The following is an 18,933-nucleotide window of genomic DNA, read 5'->3' as shown; positions in this document are numbered from 1 at the left end:
TCTTTTTTTAATAAAATAGGCATTTTATTCCACTTGGGCACATCATAAAATTGCCACCAAATAATACTTCATGTAGCAGTTCTGTAACAATCAAAGAGACATGCCGGCTACATTATTCTAAATGTTAGCCCTAATCCTCCAGGCAAATTACTAACGGATAGTAGCAATTTGTGTAGTCTTTGGAGCATAAAAATGAACTTTTAAAATACCTAATGCTTAAAAAGCAAACAAACACACATGCACAATAGCTTGCTTGTCAGAGCACAAACAACTTCTCCACAAAACATCTGAGAAAGAATGAAGTGGCAAAAGTTTGGACAAATCCAGTTTAGTCATGGTGTGTGGGTCTCTGCCTGCACTAGGAAATTTTGATGCTTTCCTATTTTATACTGGCACGAATGCAGCTGCACTAAAGGAGCAGCAAAGGAAGAGTAATATGCACAAGAGGAGGCAGATTTAGCAAACTGAAAAACATTACCTGTTTCCCTGCTACAGGACAGTGGATACCATAGCTATTTGTAGACATGTTACACCAAAAACTAGCCAAAAGTGATTGCAGAGACAAACACCAGATGTGTAAGTGACAATGCAGATATACACAGACAAAGCCAAGATCCCCAAGTAAACAGGCCCATTTCTACCAGAAAAAGAATGACACTATGCTATGTGGGATAACTTACCTTGTAGGAGGCAAAACCTTCTGACTTCAATCCACGTGGCTATAATTTAAACTTGTCCCCTGAACTTCTCTCCAAACTTCCACTCAAAACAGAAGAACACATTGTCCTGGAATCAACGAACAATTTTCATGTGTCCTTTTCTTTTCTAATTAAGTGGTGGAAAACAAACAAGCAGATTGACCCACACATGCAACAAGACTATAATTTCCACATTTTTCACTATGCTCCCCCTCTTCCCCACTTTCAAATGTTGCAACTGCACAATTTGATCTTTCCTTTTTGGAGATTAGGAACTTTCATGCTTGAGAGAAGCAGGAAAAGCTGCTTCCCACCTTCACACATTCAGACCCTGGACAACAAGATACCTCATCTAATATGTCCTGGGAGCCGACTGCCAGGGTTCAGGCAGTGACTCAGAGCTGCCCCTTGGGACCAGCATGCTAGGAGAGCTATCAAGCCCAGCATGACTTGATCTGGCCTCTTCAGAGCCACATGTCCCAGGGCATCCTCCAGCCATCCTGGCTCCCCAGAGAAGCTTTTACCCATGAACCTGGAGGAACAGGGACAGCAGGACGTCAGATGTCCATGCAGTGCTGCATTTATATATGCGTCCTGCCATGCTCCTTCTGGGAGCACCTGGCCAAGGAGGTCAGTCACAAGCTCAGTTTTTTCCTCAGGCTGAGGAAAGCTAAGTCATGCACAGTAAGCCCAGAACAGAGCTAACCTCTATCTCAGTAGTCAGGGCATTTGTTTGGGAGGAAAGAGTTCTGGTTTTGGTATCTGCACCAGAGATCATTTGTAGCTTCTTTTTAATAAACAACATACATATGCATATACATATACAGGCATATATATGTATTTAACTAATTGAGCTTTGGTCTAGCATTTGCTGAGGGTGGGTACCCTCCGCTTGTTGTGATAAGTGGTACACAGTACTAATAAGCACTATTTAAACGTTGAGGGACTCATACCCATGTTTGTGCAGGCCTGACCCAACTGGCTGTGTGTTAGATAAGTTCTCAGCTTGCTGACTGCAGTGGGTCCCTTCTGAGGGTGGCAGACCACCGCAAGCATAGCCAGAAGAGTAAGTGCTCCTGAGGCTCCAACTGGAGATGCAGAATAGAAACCCAGGCACCTCAAGCAGGGAGGGACTTGATGACTATAGGACTGGGAGGCAGCAAAGTGAGGGATTTTTGGCTTTGTATTTTGGTATTTCCAGCTTAAGCACCTGTGCCCTTTGTGGAGTTGAGCTGAAGCTTCAAGTTCACAGTAATATATTGCATGTGTTACCAGATAGGAATGCTTCTCCTTCAAATCTGACCATCTATCTTAATTGTTACAAATACTTTTATCTGAATTATGCGGAAAAACGTATTTTCCCAAATTGTTTTCAAGGAGCAAATAACACGAAGCACTACATCTATGAAAAAATCCAAACAAACATAGCAATTGTTTTGTAAAGACTAACTGCTTTTCCTAAGAATATTTAAGATGAAGGAAAATGAATATGTGTACTTGGAGCTTGATGGAAGGGTGAGATAAGGGTAAAGGATGTGTATAATTTGAATAATCTGTCTTTTGAAAACTGTTACTTTTCCTGCTATTTATAATATGATTCAGCTCATGAAATGAACTAGCTTGAACATGGAAGACACCAGTATTCAGCAAACACTGTTTATTAGTCAACATTCATGTTTAGAGAAGCATTGCAACATCGCTGTGTTGTTTGGTGGAAATCCATGAAACTATGCTTGCAGAGGACAGAATCTGCTTTTCAACTGATTTGAAAAGTACCTTGCATTCCTCTTTATAATACAACCAGTACAAATTAAAATGGTAAAGTACTAGAGACCAATCAATTACAGGCTTCACAAAGAAAATATTAATGTTATGTGTGCCCAGAACCTTTAATTGCAGTATTTGAAGATCATTGACTTCCTTTGATATAGTTATCCTAAACTTTCAGAATCGAAACGTACCATAACAACTTAAATAGTTTTCTGTCTTTCCCCTCTCTCTAGATGGAGAATTTCCATCAAAATATGTTGCTCACTTAAGCCTTCATATTCATGCTGATTATGCATGCTAGAAAGGAGACAAGAAATTTCAAGCATGTTTTTAAAAATGTATTGCCAGACATAGAGGAGACAGAATCAAGTTAGTTACCTTCATGACAGCAAAAATGACAGATTGTGCTTATGGTGATAGAAGTGACCAGACTGATACTTGGTCTCTGTCAGGCAACATACTCTCAGCTCTGGAAAGACAAGACAACCAACAGTTGAACCAGTGTTTTCTCCCTTTTAGATGTAGCTCTGCCATCTTATACGTCAGTGTGGTGGCTATGTTAAATCAGTCTCTCATGGGCTATTACCACTAAGGAGAGGCACATGGGAAACTAGTAACTGGTACCAAAACTGCCTGGTCTTTCACCTCTGTTGCTGGTAACTCAACAGGTTTCCCAGTTCCGTGCTTGATGAGATACTCTAACTTTGGGAAAAACCTTCACACACACAGAGCTGTGACACACATTTCATTGTTATCCTCATTTTGCTGAGCCGACATCCCTGCCCCAGTGCAGGTATTGGTGTTCACATTATAAAAACAGATGCTTTAATGCTGTGCACAATAACATAAGAAGATCCCACGGCTACAAGATGAAGATAGATAAGTTCAAATGGTAAAGCACACACATTTCTACTGTGAAGAAATAAAACAGTTAAACAGCTTTTGAAAGGATGCAGTAAATTCTCCATGACTTCAAGTCTGTGTCAATATTGAATTTTTTCACACCTCGTTCAAATGTTCTGGGCACAAACCAAGAATGGCAGGGTGAAATTCTATGGTTTGTCCTATAAGGAAAGCTGAAAGAGATGAATATTAATGATCCTTCCTGGCTTTAAAACCTACCAGTTCTCTGACCTCTGATCAGAGTGCCACTAAGACATTTGAAAGAATTCTCCAACCTATTCTTTTCAGATTTTAAAAATTTTGTAATTTTGGAAACATGCTCCTATTTTTTAGTGTTTGCTCCACTTTTTATTTTCCTGACTTTTTTGTGATATAACAATAATAATACCAAACAACAAAACAAAACTTGTCCCAAAAGATCTTAAACTACTAAATACTTCTGCCTAATTCAGATGCAACCCTGGTTTTATGCACTCATTATAGGATAGTACAAATATATATTTTTTTTAATTGCTTAACTTTGATTTTATCCTGAAACCCCAATCAAATAGCTTTTTCCAAAGATAATCAGGGGCCTTATTTCAGCAATCAATACATACTTCAAGTAGAGCATGTGCTAAACATCTCTGCACATATCATTTACTGTGTTGAGGATTTACTCAATGTTTGAAGAAGTAGAATCCTAAAGTTAAGCACCAAAATCCACATTTAGTTAATTTCACAAATAGTAAATACAGATCAGCTCCCTCTGACATGGCTGACCAACATTAGACCTAGTCTGTTATATAATGTTGAAAGTAGATAAACCATTTGAACTCATTTCCCCTTTGACTTCCTACAATCTAAAAAAGTTAATGCATCTCTTTTTTCATCACCTGTCTTTCATATGGGGGAGAGCAGAAAATAGAGATCTGTCCTAGTAAGGAATCTGCAGACAATTGACTTTCCAGCGAACCCCTATAATGTATAATTCATTTGCCAAATGAGATCCTGCCAAACCTGCAGAGTCTCTGTGCAAAAACATCTTGATGGGATTCAATATTTTATTCAACAAACTAATACTGTTATTATTCTTGGCCTAGTCTCCCATGATATTGAAAAAGTGTAATCACAATATGTGTCTTACCTTAGTAACTTCTAAGCACGTGGCCAATTTCAGTCACATTTTAAGAGGAATAGAGGTGTGAAATATATTCAATTCCTACAAGGTTGTTAAACTGAACAGAGGAGAAGCCTCTACTGTTCCACTGAAAAACGACAACAGTATCAGACACCAGAGAATGTAACACATCGTGGGTATCCCAGCTCTGGGAACAGGTTTGGTTGGCATTTGCACTGTAGATCAGACAAGAACTACCCATAAGACAGAAAGCTATATATTAGACCTCAGTAGCTTTGCTGCTCACAAAACTATTTTCTGTATGGTGACTGATAGATTTTTTTTTTTTAAAGAAGTGTTTGCGTAGTCCCAACCTGCTGCACACCAAGCAGCTGCCTGTGGGTGCCACCCAGGCTGCAGGCTAATTCCATGCAAAAGATTGCGTCTGCCTCCCAAGAACCACTGCTGCCATTCCCCGTCCTCCACTGACAAAGGGGAAGACCTGGAGTCCTCCTACTTCGCCAGGCACTTCAACCTGGGAGCCACCATCTTTTCACCACGTTCTGTGAGCAGGTCCCAATAACTAGTCTCCAGCCCTCCCTCCTAAGAAAGGCTGGACAGCTAATCACGCAAGCCATAAAATTTCATGCAGTAATTTCATCGCAATAATATTTGCGTTATTTCATTACATTGTTATGGCTTTGGTTTGCTGTTGGAATTCTGTGTTTCTACCTTCTTCTTTGTAAGCGAAGTTCTCATCTGCAAGCTAAACAGTATAGAATTATGCTGTATCTATATGGAGAAAAAAGTCACTAAAAAAACCACTGAACTGAGAAATGACCCAGCCTCTATGTCAAAATTTTTCCTGGAACTGATAAATACTAGATAGACTGCAAGAAAAATTGAAAATAAACTTTAAAATATGGCTGTAATAGCTAACCAATTTGGACAGTCCTATGGAAACTTAGAAAATCAAGTTCAAGCCACAGAGATTTAAAATACAAAAGCAGAAATATCAGATTCTTAGACTCCCCAAACACACAGGACAAAATATTTGTTTTGACTGAAAGATCTCCCAATATATTTTTTTAAAACAATGTTTACTTACATAATACAAATTTGTATGTATAAAGAATAACGTACTCTTGACATCATCCATCCCATCTCTCTGATGAAAACCAATTGTACTATATGCCTTAAATATTTTGTCACTGAAAGTTCAGCTAGAAAAACAAATGCCTAACAATTTTATTGTTCAGTTCCTGAAAGAATTCTGGTTTTCATTAAAGCAAAGACTAGTTACAAAAGCTCATTTTCAAAGGCTGTGCATCGTAACACAGACTGACATTAGGTACCCAAATGAAGCCCGTGGTGAGAGTAAATGATGGCATATTTGCATCATCAGTCACTAGATATTTGCAACCAATTGCCATGGAATTAAAGCCTCTGAGTGCACCTACAGCGTGGTCAGTCAAATCCTTACAAAATCACTTTCCCAGTGTTCTTAATTAGTTAAGATGACATAGGAGTGGCTATCTCTGGCATTGCGAAGCACCACGTAGAGCCAAGCCACAGCTTTTCTGGTTCTGAGCAGGACTGGGGCTTATTGCTAAGAAACTTTAAAGATAATTTTCTACAGTAAATGCACATGTGATAGTTCAGATGTAAAGATTTTAAAATTTTTTTTTTAACATATAAAGAGCCCGATCCTATGACACACCAGTTTGTTACTTCAGGAGTTTTGCAATTGACTTAATTGGACACAGAGTCAGGACATGACAAATCATTCAAAGTGCAATAGCTGAGCACATGCCTATGCTGGGTAAAAGTGTGCAGCTACTGTTTCTCTAGCCTTCCCTTTCATGTGCTGTCTGAACTAAACTCTTTGCTCTACACAGCATACCTTTCTTTCAGTCTCCCTTTATAAGGAGACAATCCTGACAAGATAACATAGATCTCTTGCAATGCAGAGTATTAATATTACTGAATCATTTCCTCAAGCGTCTTTATCTTATTCTTGGAAAGCATGACCTATCAAGAGTAGCATTAGTCAGGGTTGAGAACCCCAACATTTCCTCTGCCTGCTGTCTGAAAATTCTCTTTAAATTTTTCATGCTTATTCTCATCTGAAAGGTAGATTTTATTGAAAAGTTTGAAAGTAAACATATCCAGCTGTTCCTTAAGCTATGCAAGGTTGGAAAAAATTACACTTTTCCTACTGTATGAAGAAGAAAAAAAATCACCCTGCCTTTGCAATAGCTAGGAATGCGTACTCCGTTAGATTTGGCATGTATGTTATTCTTATTCTGCAACATATACATGATTGTGCTGGATGATAAAAAAAAGACCCACCACCAGTAACAAAAAGAATTAAAAAATCACTTCTGATTGTATTTACTCTCACCAAACCCCCATCCAAGTGTAATGAAACTCCCCTCCTTTTCAGATTAAATTCTTAGTTTCTTCTACTCTCTGAGTCAGTTTCACACAACTGGTTTTAATACAAGCAGGCAACCAGGCCAGTCACTGATTTCAGTTGGTTCCTGTCCTACTGGGTGGTAAGAACCTCCTATGAAATGCTTAGTGACTTTAACTTCTCTTGACCTGCAGGCAGATGAGTGCTCTCAGCATCTCGAAAGACTGAGCCCCTGCATTCACAGCTTCAGACGTGGTCACAATATAACTGTGAGGTGCTTTTAAAGTAGTTTTCAGGACTGCTTGTTCCCTTCTTCTGCCAGGGACATCAATGAAGTAAAGCATCAATTTTCCATTAAATAAAAAAGGCAAAAAAGCAGGGCTCAAGCTTTATGTCCGAGTGGGGATGTGCCACACAGTCCTTCTGAACTTACGGGGCACCTTTCCTATTACCTGAGAGTGAAATAAGAATGGCTAACCTAGAAGTTTTTATCTCCCTAAAACGCTAGAAAAAAGCCCAGCGTATTAAGGGAAGCGGGCCCCAGCCGTGCAGCACAAAGCATCCCATAGGTCTGACCCTGCGGAATCTGTCTGCCTCAAAAAAACAAAAGGGAAAGTGGGTATGAGAAGAGACAGGGGTTGTACCCTGCGACCCGATGTGCCCCCTGCACGTGCAGACAGCAGAGCAAGGCCCTTCAGCTAGAAAGGGCAAAGCAGAGCCAGGGAAAGGGTGTGGTGGGGACCAGGCATGCTCAATAGTTCTTTATTTCTACAGCTGTATAGGAAATTTTAGCTGTTGGCAGTCTGCCTTGGCAAGCCACACCTTGTCACCCTTTCTGAGCAGAGAGGAAAGAAAGAAGGGGAGCTAAATAAGAGCCCTCTGTAGATTCAGCCACCAGTCCAGGGTTGTACTCAGTACACGGTGTTTGAGTACCTGCTTTGCTTTGGCTATAAGCTAGAGATTTCCGCTTTACCCTTAAATTCAGGAATAGTTGTTGACCTAAGTGCTGGAATAGCAAATGCTGGTAGGACTGTGAAACATATAGAAAGACTAGATGCTTTCCCCTTCTCAGCATGGGAAAGAGCCCAGACGAAGTACTCTGCCCCATTTGGACTCTGCGCTTCACGGATGGAGCCAAATGGAGATAGCCCTGAGGAGAGCAATGGAAACTAATCTGAGGTCCAGAAAACCTGACGTAGAAGGAAAGATTGAATAAACCAGAGTTGTTGAGAGAAAAGGATTGAGAGGAGACTTGATAACAATCTTCAGTGTGTAAGGCTGCAAAAAGAAAAGAAAAGGAACAAACTGTTTTCCAGGTCCAGCGTGGACAGGACGAGAAGTAAATATGCTCGATTTGCAGTATGAGAAATTTGGGGAAAAGAGCGTTCTAACAAAGCAGAAAATAAAACACTGGATAGTTTGTCTGGAGAGGTCATTATGGGTGGTATTTAAGAACAGATCAGGTAAATCTCTATGAAAAGTGATGTTGGTTTAACTGATCCTTCCTTGGGACAGGGAGTGGACTTCATAACCTTCCTGAGATGATAGCTTGAGAAAACTCTAAATGAAATAAATTGTGTGTCATGGTCACACTACAGACCCCTAGACAGCACATGTAAATCAAGGTCAGCAAGGACTGCGCCATACCAACAGGCCAAATGGATTCCTTGGCACTTCGGAGGAGGATCCTGGGTACTTATTTCAGTGCATATGGTGTGTGAAACATTACGTAGTGACACTCACTCCCCTTTGCCATTTCCAAGTCATTTCTGCTTCTTTGGGAGCTGATTCAGAGCAGTCAGTCTTCCAGTCACTGATAGGGCCTCACTTGGCCTCCTTTCATATGAGCAAGGATGGGGTCTGGGAAAAGAAGTGGTATCCTCACACCAGTTGTTAGAAATCACAGCTTTTTTTTTAGGTCAACAGAATTCTGTTATATCTGCTTCCAAATCTGGATTAACAAGGAACCAGAGCATCTCTACAGTAAGCAGAGCCCTGGGGTGGGAAAGAGCCTGATGCTTAGATAAGTTGAAAAAGAGGACTAAAGAGACAGATCCACATCCTACATATCTCCTGTAAGTGCAAAGGGGCCAAGAGCCTTCTGACCACCCTCAGCTCAGGTGAATCCTCTTCTGGCCAGCCCAAAGACAGCAGGGATCCTTCCAGGAAGGGTCACTATCCATTTCTTCCTGCTGGCCAGACAATGTCCTTGCCTTCATTCAGCTCTGCAGGAAGCACATTCTGGTGAGTGCTGGAGTTTAAGGAATGCAGGCATGTTAATTATTAGAGCTTCAAAAGATAAAAGTTTCAGTGGGCTGGATTCCAGAGCTCTGAACAAAATGAAAACCTCATCTTGATCTCCCTTAGCCCATAGTGCGGGTTGTTAGTGAAGGAAAAAAAAATAAAAAATGAGTACACACAGAAGATGGTTTATCAGTACAAAACAATAGTACACAGCTTTAGGAATACGGAATCATTGAAACCAAAAGCTGTTGTTGGACAGCATTCCTTACACAGGCTTACTCTTCACTGCTGTTAAGAAAATTCAACAGGAAGATTTCAGTGTAATGTTTACAGTGGTCTCCTTTAAAACAGATGTAAGCACATCTTCCCCTTCTCTACTGTTTGTTTGGAGTTCACATCTCAGTTCCTGTGCTGTGACCATGCTATGTAATGGGCGCCACTGAGATTCTGAAGGCCATAAGCAAAAAGGATCATTTCAAAATATTTGAGAACTGAGTTCCTCTAATCTGTAGTTTCCCATCTTTCCCACCATAGTTTCTTGCTATTTTTCCCCTTTTGCAGGAAAGTATGTAAAGTTATTCTGCTGCTTGCCTCCCTCTCTGTCTGAGGAAGCCTGTGAGAGAAGCAAGAAAAATATCAAATGTTTTCATCCTCTGGCTGCTGAAAAGCTGTGATTCTAGGCATTGAAGGTAGGAAGGGTAGCACAAGTATTTCTCCACCTCTAGTTACTCAAGTAAGACAGCACAATCCAGGACAGAAGTTCAAAATTTGGTCTGTCCTGCCCAGCTTCCTACTGTGACACACATGAACAAAATAAGCTTGTTTAGATTATGATTAAGCATCAGATGGCTCATCTAGTAAAACATTAGATCAGATGGTATCTAAAGAAATGTGAATTATCTGCACAGAAAGAAAGGAAAGATAATTCTCTCATGAGAGCTTGAGATCCCAACCACAGTTGAATACTGTAGAAAATAGTAGAATCTGATGCTGTACCCAAAAAAAGTATTTTTCCATTGAGTGACAGAGGAAACCATGTGAAGATTGACTCAGCCGTGGAGGCATGCCTCCTCTCTAGTCCAGGCAGAGACACAAGCTTCTCCTTGCTAGTCCACTGGTGCAAGCTGTGTGAATGTCAGAAGGTGCAAGTCTCCATCTTTTTCTACTCTTTAGACACTCAGTTTGTTTTGTGAACCACAGGGTTAAATAACTGCTATTTCTAAAGGTGAAAATCTCTACTAAACGCTACTAGCATGTGACATGATGGCTGCAGCATGTGTGAATGGATTCGGCACAACTTAAAAGTCAGCGCTTCTAGCTCTAGTTCTGTTTCTTACTTGCTAGATGGTCTGGGGCAAGTCACTTCAATTCTCCGTGCCTCAATTTCCCCACATGTGAAATGGAGCTAATGATACCTCTCTAAACCCTCTGGAAATGGATGACAGAAAAGTTCTAGATACTAGCTTATTTCCCCTGCAGTTCTTAACATTGCGTGGGACCCTCTCACAAAAATACAGGTAATTTTAAAAAAAGTCAGGAAATTTCCCACAGTTCAGACTCTAAGCAGAAGAAATAAGGTCCAAATCTAAGAATCTGTCTAGTGAGAATCCAGAGTTTCTCATTTAATTAAAATACAGACAGCTAAATCAACCTCCACTTCTTACCTCACTGATGAAGACTAATTCACAAGAGTTCCCCAGCACCCAAACAAGGCAGGCTTTGCTGTGAGTAGGCAAAAGAAAAGTTAGAGGCAGGTCTCTCTGGGATCTATGAAAAACATGGATATTATGGTCTCAACACGTTCCAAAAACATCAAGGATGAAAAATTGCATTTCAATATAGCCAAGAGTTCAAATACTATAAAAGCACCATTAAAATGTACATTTGTATTGCATCACTGAGGCAGAGCATCAAAGGATAAGTACTAGAGTTTTACTTCACTGACTTTAATATAGGCATTGCTATATCCTGGCTGCGCTAGGACTATCTCTTTATGACTTTACCTTTACTATCCAAATATATACATGAAGTGCTAGAAGTTGTTTCAGTGGACTGCACTGAAGAACAGCATTCTTATAAAAATAATAGTGGATACTTTGTATTTGACTGGATAATTACCTCACAATTATGAATGAGTGTGCAATTGTGAAAAGTAGAAAAAATACACTTAACATTTACCAGTGCAGGCTTTCATAGTAGGTCTGAAATGGAAATCTCCTGTTCCAAAGTGAAAATTAAACAGTCTGGATTAAACAGCATAGTTAATCGACTGCCGATGGCAGTAGTTGTGTGGGTTTCCAAAAGCACCATTTTGGAAACATATTACACATCTGCTATTGTGCACATAACATTGAAAATCAGGAAATAAACCATCAAATCTGCCTCCTCTTATGGGAAAAAGTTTGAACCAGGATTTTCAAGCACACAAAATACCTCTGATATTCACTGCAGTACTGCATGCTGAAATGCCCAAGTTATTTTCAGTAGAATTTCCCACAAAATTAGACCCTGCGTGATCATTCTTTTTATGTTCACCTGTGTATTCATTCCAACAGTTTCTTAATGATATTTCTGAGCAGCTTCTAACACTGGTAGAATTGTGAAAGATAGCTGAATTCCTCCTCCTTTTTTTCCTGAAAATAGACAGATGGGTAGAGATGCTATCAGAGTCCTGGCTCTGAGAAAACTTGCAGTTGTGAGTTCAAGATATGAGAGAAGCCTCATGGGAGAAAACCCTTATATAAACACCCCAATGATGGGAAAAGCTTTGCCTGGGGCTCACATCCTCTTAGATAGTGAAAGTCAATCACCCATGAGACAAAAAACCATAGGAAACCAGGCTTCATTAGTTCTGCTGCCACAAAATTACTTGTTTAACAAAATGGCTATTCCAGGATTTTTGAAGAAAAGCACTGTACTGTAGGCATGTGCAAGTCTGGTGGTTTTTTTCCTTTTTCACTAAGTGCTTCTCTTTATAAAACTTTAAGGTGTGTACCTAACTCACCAAGAAACACAGTCTCACTGCTGTAAATAGGAAGACAAATAAAATACTGACCTATGAAGTACACAACATGAGTTGAGCGAATGTTTCCACAACCAAACCATGGCACAAGTCTACTGAGAATAACAAAGAATGAACAATTTAAACTACTTGCCTACTTTGCCAACAAGTTATGCCTGCTTTTTAGCAAATAAATCTTTCGGGGGGGAGGGGGGGGAAGAGCCAAAAATCAAGCTATTCAGAATTTTCTCAGAATTTTCTTTTCAGCAGTATATTGTGTCCTAAATTTTCAGTGGTGGTTTTTCATGCCAAAACATCTGAAACACGATTTACTATTAGAGAGCAAATTTTGAAAATACAGCTAAAAACTTCAAGCCTATTTTGATGTCTCATAGCTGGTCAACTCAGAAATGAGGCATACAAAATCTTTAGTGATTTTATTTTTAATCATGGGTTCTGTGAATACTTTTTTGCTTCTTGGAGTTCTCACTCTGTTTGGGAGAGAAGGAAATTTAGTCACAAAAGTCCCTCTGTATTCCTGACAGTAGACACTCTTCAAACACTAAAGCAAGTTACAAACCTGTAATAATCTGCCCGTCAAATTCTGGATTTCACACATACAGAGAATACCCTCAACACCGCGGAAATCTTTTGCTATTGTGATTGCACCAGCATTCACAAAAACAACCTAGAGACTTTGGCCAGGGTCAAGGAATTGAATCTTTCGGGTTCCTCAGTACCATCATGCTGAAAAAGTAAGGCTCAGCAGCTTTCTTCCCTGGTGGTCTGTTAGTATGGATTTATACTGGTTTACATTTTTTCAAGCCTGCTTCAGGAAGCAGGCTAAAGACTTTAAAAAAAACACCAACAACCCAAGTTCACCTCAAACCAAGTGGCCAACAACCATAAACCTCACCGGGCTCTGGCTCAAGAGCCTCCGAAAACAGGGAGGGTGAAGGTGGCAGCAGTCCCATATCTGAAATATGCACATTGGTATGGACAGAGATCCATCCACTGCTCTGGAGAGCAATTTGTTGAAGGATTTATTTGTTCTCTCACGCCTCTCACGATTGCATTTACTCCTTTCTTGCTTTTTCATCCTGTCTTTGCAAAGAAAGTATAGTTCGTAAAGGGCTGCAGTCACGCAGATATGGATCAAAACAAGTTCCTTAGTTTAGTCCCTTGTCTGTATTGTTCCCAGTTAGTAGGATGAGACGAAAACACCTCTTAGCTGTAGCCAGATCAAAACTTCTGTAGAATATTTTCTTTACCCTTTTTAAGCCCCACGTAAATCAACTTATTCCCTTTATTATTTTGTTTAAATCCTCCTTTCTCCCCCCTGTCCCTTTCTTCAGTAAAGTCCCCATAATCTTTCTCTTTGCACCTTAAAAGTTTGCTACCTCCTTCCTTCACTTTCTGTGACATCGGAACCATTTCCAGCTTATTCCTCTACCACGGGACCTGCTTTATATGTCTTGTCACAACTTCTTCATATTTAATTTTCAGTTCTCTCCACTTAGGGTTTATGTGACTGGAGCAACAAACAGAATGCAGGAGGTAACTGAGCATCGGACTGGAGCTGGGAGAAACACTGATGTTGGGAAGACAATGAATATCCTCTAAAGAAAGAAATACCTGCTTATTTTTTCTAGCTTGGCATGCCATAACTATTCTCTATCTCACATAATGCTCTGCCCCCAGAGCAAGTTTCCATGTCCTGGGCAGAGCTGACTGGTATTACTCCAATTAAATCTAATTTTGCTTTTAATGGAGATGTTTAGATAAGGTATTTTAACCTGGGTCTCTTGAATCCCAGACAATTACTGATTCATAGACGATATATATACGCCTCTCTTCAGTGTTTATGGATCATTCATCAAGCCATTTTGTAATTATTTGCCATTCTTTCTGTTCTTATTTTAGTATCTTTGGTGAATTTCACTGATATGTTCCCTAATCAATCTTTGTCTATAACTCAGTGGTTGAGTCACCATCCTTGGAGGTATTTAAAAGACACGCAAACCTGGCGCTTAGGGACATGGTTTAGTGGTGGACTTAGTAGTGCTAGATTAACAGTTGGATCGATGATCTTAAGGGTCTTTTCCAACCTAAACAATTCTGTGATTCTATGATTCTAAATGGCTAATTAACACCAGAACCCTTGCCAGCTAAACTCTCTGGCACTGTTACTCAAAGTCCCTCCATTATTTTTTAAATGATGTTGATGCATACATTTAAGCTGATTTCAAAATTCGTATACTGCATATTCCATGGTCCTCCACTGATTTAGTCATTATGTAAAAATAACACAGTCAAATGTGATGAGGTCTGTTAGTAACATAAACAAGGGCTTTGACTGGAATGGAAATAGCTATATGTAGGCTCATGTTCATTGAGAAGAGAAATGATCTGTAAGAGTCAGGCATCCTGGGAAACATGAATTAAGGGGGTAAGTGCACCAATGCAGATATCTGATCCCACATATTCCAGGCTATCTGGGACCTTGATCCTCTGATTCCTTCCTTCTCCCTGCCCCCGCCTTGTATCTGTGTAAATAACATTTCTGAATATGAACCACCCTGCATCTGGCACAGGACTGCTTATGCCAAGCTGACTACACCCTTCCCCTGGGGCGTAAGGTCATGAATAATGATAAACACAACAGTATGGGAATTTCACACCTCATAAAATGATTGTTTACAAGTGATAGCCGTGATTACTCAAAAAACATTTCAGGAAAAAAAAGGGGGGGGAAAGTTAATTAGATATGCAGACACAGTAATTAGGCTGTAGCCACTACCAGTTATCTCTTTATCCAGCAGGCTAAGTCTTCCTTTATTCTTCTTCTGCTTTTTCTCCAAGGAAGCTTAACCCCCTGCAATCCTACCCAGAGGAGAAACTTCATTTAAATACCCTGTCCTTGCAGCACAAAACCCTAATTCACTTCCTTCCCTTGCTCCCCAAGATGAAACAAGCCAAGAGGTGCCTTGTGGGGTATATTCATTTTGCTTACTAGCTTGAGACTAGTCAGACTTGGAGACTATCCAAACTATTCAGTCTTGTAGCCCTCCCTTATGCAATTGCTCCAAGCATAATCCCAGTGGGAGCAGGCTGTCGGAAGACATCCAGCACTCATGAGTCTGTGTGTCCTTTCGATGTGTGGCATGGATGTCCAGCCACACAGAAACACTAGAGACACTGTCTGGGAAGAGGTGAAGAGCAGCTTCCCCAGCTTCCCTGTTCCAGCTGAGTAGCGAAAGCAGCTGCTCAGTCACACTTCCAGCCTGGAGCTCCCACTGCTCAGCTGAGATGCAGGGAACCTGGTCTAACCAAAAACCTGCTGTAGCATGTCCAGGCTACAGTTTGTGTTTCTTTCCACTCCAGTTTAGTTGCAAATACCACCACACGTAAAGCAGGAAGCCAACTGTTTTCTATCTCCCCATACAGCTCTTCACCTCTGACGTGTGGTCACAAATAACAGACGCAATTCCTTATAGCCCTGCAAGATGTCTGCACCACACACTGAAGTACAGCAATTCTCACTGTTGTCTCACCCCTCTGTGTAATCAGCTGTACGACGTCGGACAGGGTAGGTTCTACATGCCACAAACAAATCTCTTTCCCTCTCTCAGTCTTCTGGCAACAAAGGTTACTTATGGGCTCAGGCTTTCTACATTTAGAAAATTCTCTTTAAAGCTGAAAACTCCACACAGGGACTTTCCAGACTCTTCAGAGCTATTGGAAACAGCAACAGCATGTGTCCTCCTGCACTCTCACCAGTGAGATATTTAGGAGTTCCTTTGGGCTCATCTTAAAAATACCCAGAGCACAAAAATAAGTCATGCCTGAAGGTCAGTTAAAATGAAATCTTCCAAATGGTGTTGAAAGTGCACCGCTAGATGCAGCTGAGAGTAGGGATTGGGATTTATTTCCCAACACCTTTCAAATAACTCAATCAGATGGCAACGGGGAGCCAGGGAAAGATTCCAGAGGGTCAAACATCGCAGATCTCTTCCTTTCTGTGTAGGTATGTGGGCAGACTGACTGAAATGGTGGCAGCATGCCTAGCACAACAAGGTCCTGCTCCATGACCAGGGATCCATAAAACAGGGTTACAGAAAACAACAGCTATACCTTCCCTTGCCATTTAGCCATAGCATGGGTCCAGCTGCTGTTGAATTTACAGGTTCTCTGCAAAGACGACTGCTATGGCCTGGCTGCCCCACTGGTCATCTGTAGCTAGAATATAGCACATGGGAGACTGCAGCCATGCATGAATTTCAGATTTCTATTTCTTTCTACAAATTAAACCCTTTTACGGTTATATTTCTCTAAAGATATTCTGGGCATTAGTATTTGTTCTGCACAGCTGTGAGAGGCTTCTTTGACTTCATATGGAAGTTACATCTGCTATATTCACCATCTGCTATATTCACAGGAAAGTGTAATGTATAAAAATAACATTGAGGGGAGATAGGAGCTGACTCAATGAAAAAAGAAGATTAAAATCCTTGTTCTGGGGCAGAAGAAAGTCATTAATTTTAGTGGTTGCTGCTCACTAGCAAGTTTGATTATTTTATGGTTCCCATCTCTTTACCCTTTCCTGTTTAATTATTCTCCCTTATCAGTCATTTAGAGACTAAGGACCTCCAAGACTGGCTTAATTCATTCTTGTCCTCTTTTATGTTTTCTTGTCAAGACTGCCATTATCTACTTCTTCTTCCATCTGTGGCTTATTTGTTCTGCCAAGGCAACAAGCTTCTCTTTGTCAGCTCCCCAAGGTCGCTTCTGGGACATCTTCCATATGTGTAACAATATCTAAAACCAATGGCTCTAAGGTCACCTGCAAAGCCCTTTGCCTTTTACAAGGCCTCACCTCACATCTGCTCTGTCTGGTCACAGAAAAATCAGAGTAACTTGTATGTGCTAAAAACGGATGTTCTTATTCCTCTGCCTATTTGGCAGTCCTTGGGCTGTATTTTTTCTGGAGGAGGAACTGTATTCTTCAGCTATGTCTAGACTGGTCTAACTAATAGTGTCTAAGCACAGGCCCACCACAGGCACCTATCTTGCTGAATTGGTAGCATGGCCTCTGGCATGGTTTTGGCTTAGGCCAGCTAACTCTCTTCCAAGAATTCTCTATGTGAGCACAGTTCAAGTTTGGACATTAGGACGGGCCAGGGACCGTTCCCAATAGGCAGTTGATGGGTCCATTGTTGTTTGGGAGAGAAAAGCGTTTAGCTGTATGGACGTGAGCTCTGCCACGTCAGCATGGAGCAGGCTGACGTCCTACCAGCCGATACTGTAAATCACAGTCCTTGCAACAGGGACTGCTTGGCATGTGTGCAGTGCCCATGCCCCTGGGGATCTCAGCCATGACAGAGATTTCAGCTTGCTGCCTGAATCTCAATAACTAAACAATGTTTGTATTTTGCCATTTCTAAGATTTTATGAAGGCATAAAAAAAAACCGCGTAAGAAAATTTTTGCTTTTTTTTTCCCCTCACATTACTTGAGTATCCCTTTCTTAAGGCACAGGGACACCTCACTTAACACTGTAAGAAGAAAAACCAATTCGAATCTCCCTTTCATTTGAGAGGAGCCAAGAGGAAGGATGGGAAGTCTCTGCACTCCCATTTGACTCCTTGCGCCATCTGAATTACCTTTGTTGACTCAAGGGTTAACAGGGAGTAGCTGAGTCTGCCATGGGCTTTCTCTCCAAACTCTGCCTGAGGACCCTGTGGATTCCTCTTAAGGGACCATGCTGGAGCAGTGAGAGCTGGAGAGAGCCTGACTCCAGAAGAGCTGTGCTGCAGGAGAAAGGAGGGTCTGAGGGAGGCACAGAACCTCTCAAAGAGCATCCTGAAAACAAGGCAACTGTAAACAAGTTGCAACAAGGAAGGTTAATGTGTGAGGTGATGACTTAAAGCAAGAAGGAGGCAACTGAACTGGCAGCTGCTGAACTTGCGCTACTCAGAGAGCCTCCCCATGGCTCTGGAGGGAGCAGGGGGTCAAAGACACCCTTGGGTGTGATTGTAGATAAAGTTGTTATTCCTTCCTATAAGGGCCCTCTCTGAAGCCAGAGAGAAGGAAAGATCAATAGGAACCTGGGAGATTGTCGTCTGTCTCTTGTGGGGCCTTAGAAAGGAGAATTTTGTGGCAAAAGCCACAAGTAAGAAAGGAACAAATGAAAGCAAGAACACTTGTGCATATTTTCTGCTGTCCACAATGCACACTTACAGCTTGATGCCATTCTCAGGCCAAGCATCAGGTGCTGGAAGGCAAAGGAAAAGACTAGTAGAGTGGTCATCTTGCTCCTTGCAGGCCTCTGACAATAGCACATGGAAGCTTTCCTGCTACTTTGTTTTAGAGGCAATAAAACCAAATAGGGACAAGGACAGTGTGTGTATATTCTTATCTAGATTTTGTTTTTAAATGAGGAAAAATCAGAAGAGTAATTCAGATCTCTCTTAACTGAGATTCTTAGTCAAAGCATTGCTACATCATCCTTTTGAACCCCTGGCACAGAGCTGAGCTCTGAGATCTTCCGAACGCCATTTCTTAAACCCTTCCATCCCATGGCTGCAATACAGTCAATATTTAGGAGAGAGATTTACAAAACAATATTTATATCCATGCGCTCATTCTGCCACAATTAAACACCATTTCCAGAGTTGTGCTGAGATCACTGATGGTATCAAGTGTAAACAGGACAATAAATTATAAAGCCATATTAGCATCATTCGCCTTTAAAGGCACAAACCCACATGCATACATGCACTCACACATACGCAATTTTACCA

At 41.0% G+C, this 18,933-nt stretch overlaps 1 long non-coding RNA gene across 2 annotated transcripts in view; it reads right to left on the bottom strand.

The window, feature by feature from the left end:
• Nucleotides 1-18,933, bottom strand: part of LOC142601063 (uncharacterized) — a 54,643-nt gene that overhangs the window by 27,075 nt on the left and 8,635 nt on the right. The window contains exons 2-5 of one of the 2 annotated variants that reach the window (XR_012834637.1): nucleotides 11,666-11,763; nucleotides 10,795-10,852; nucleotides 2,847-2,937; nucleotides 681-762 (exon numbers count right to left, since the gene is read on the bottom strand). This is a non-coding gene — a long non-coding RNA (uncharacterized LOC142601063). The remainder of the gene's footprint in view (nucleotides 1-680; nucleotides 763-2,846; nucleotides 2,938-10,794; nucleotides 10,853-11,665; nucleotides 11,764-18,933) is intronic. The other variant, XR_012834636.1, reaches the window with a different exon arrangement.

This window comes from Balearica regulorum, chromosome 3, assembly GCF_011004875.1.
Source record: "Balearica regulorum gibbericeps isolate bBalReg1 chromosome 3, bBalReg1.pri, whole genome shotgun sequence".
Lineage (NCBI taxonomy): Eukaryota > Metazoa > Chordata > Aves > Gruiformes > Gruidae > Balearica > Balearica regulorum.
This window is presented reverse-complemented; position numbering and strand designations above follow the sequence as displayed.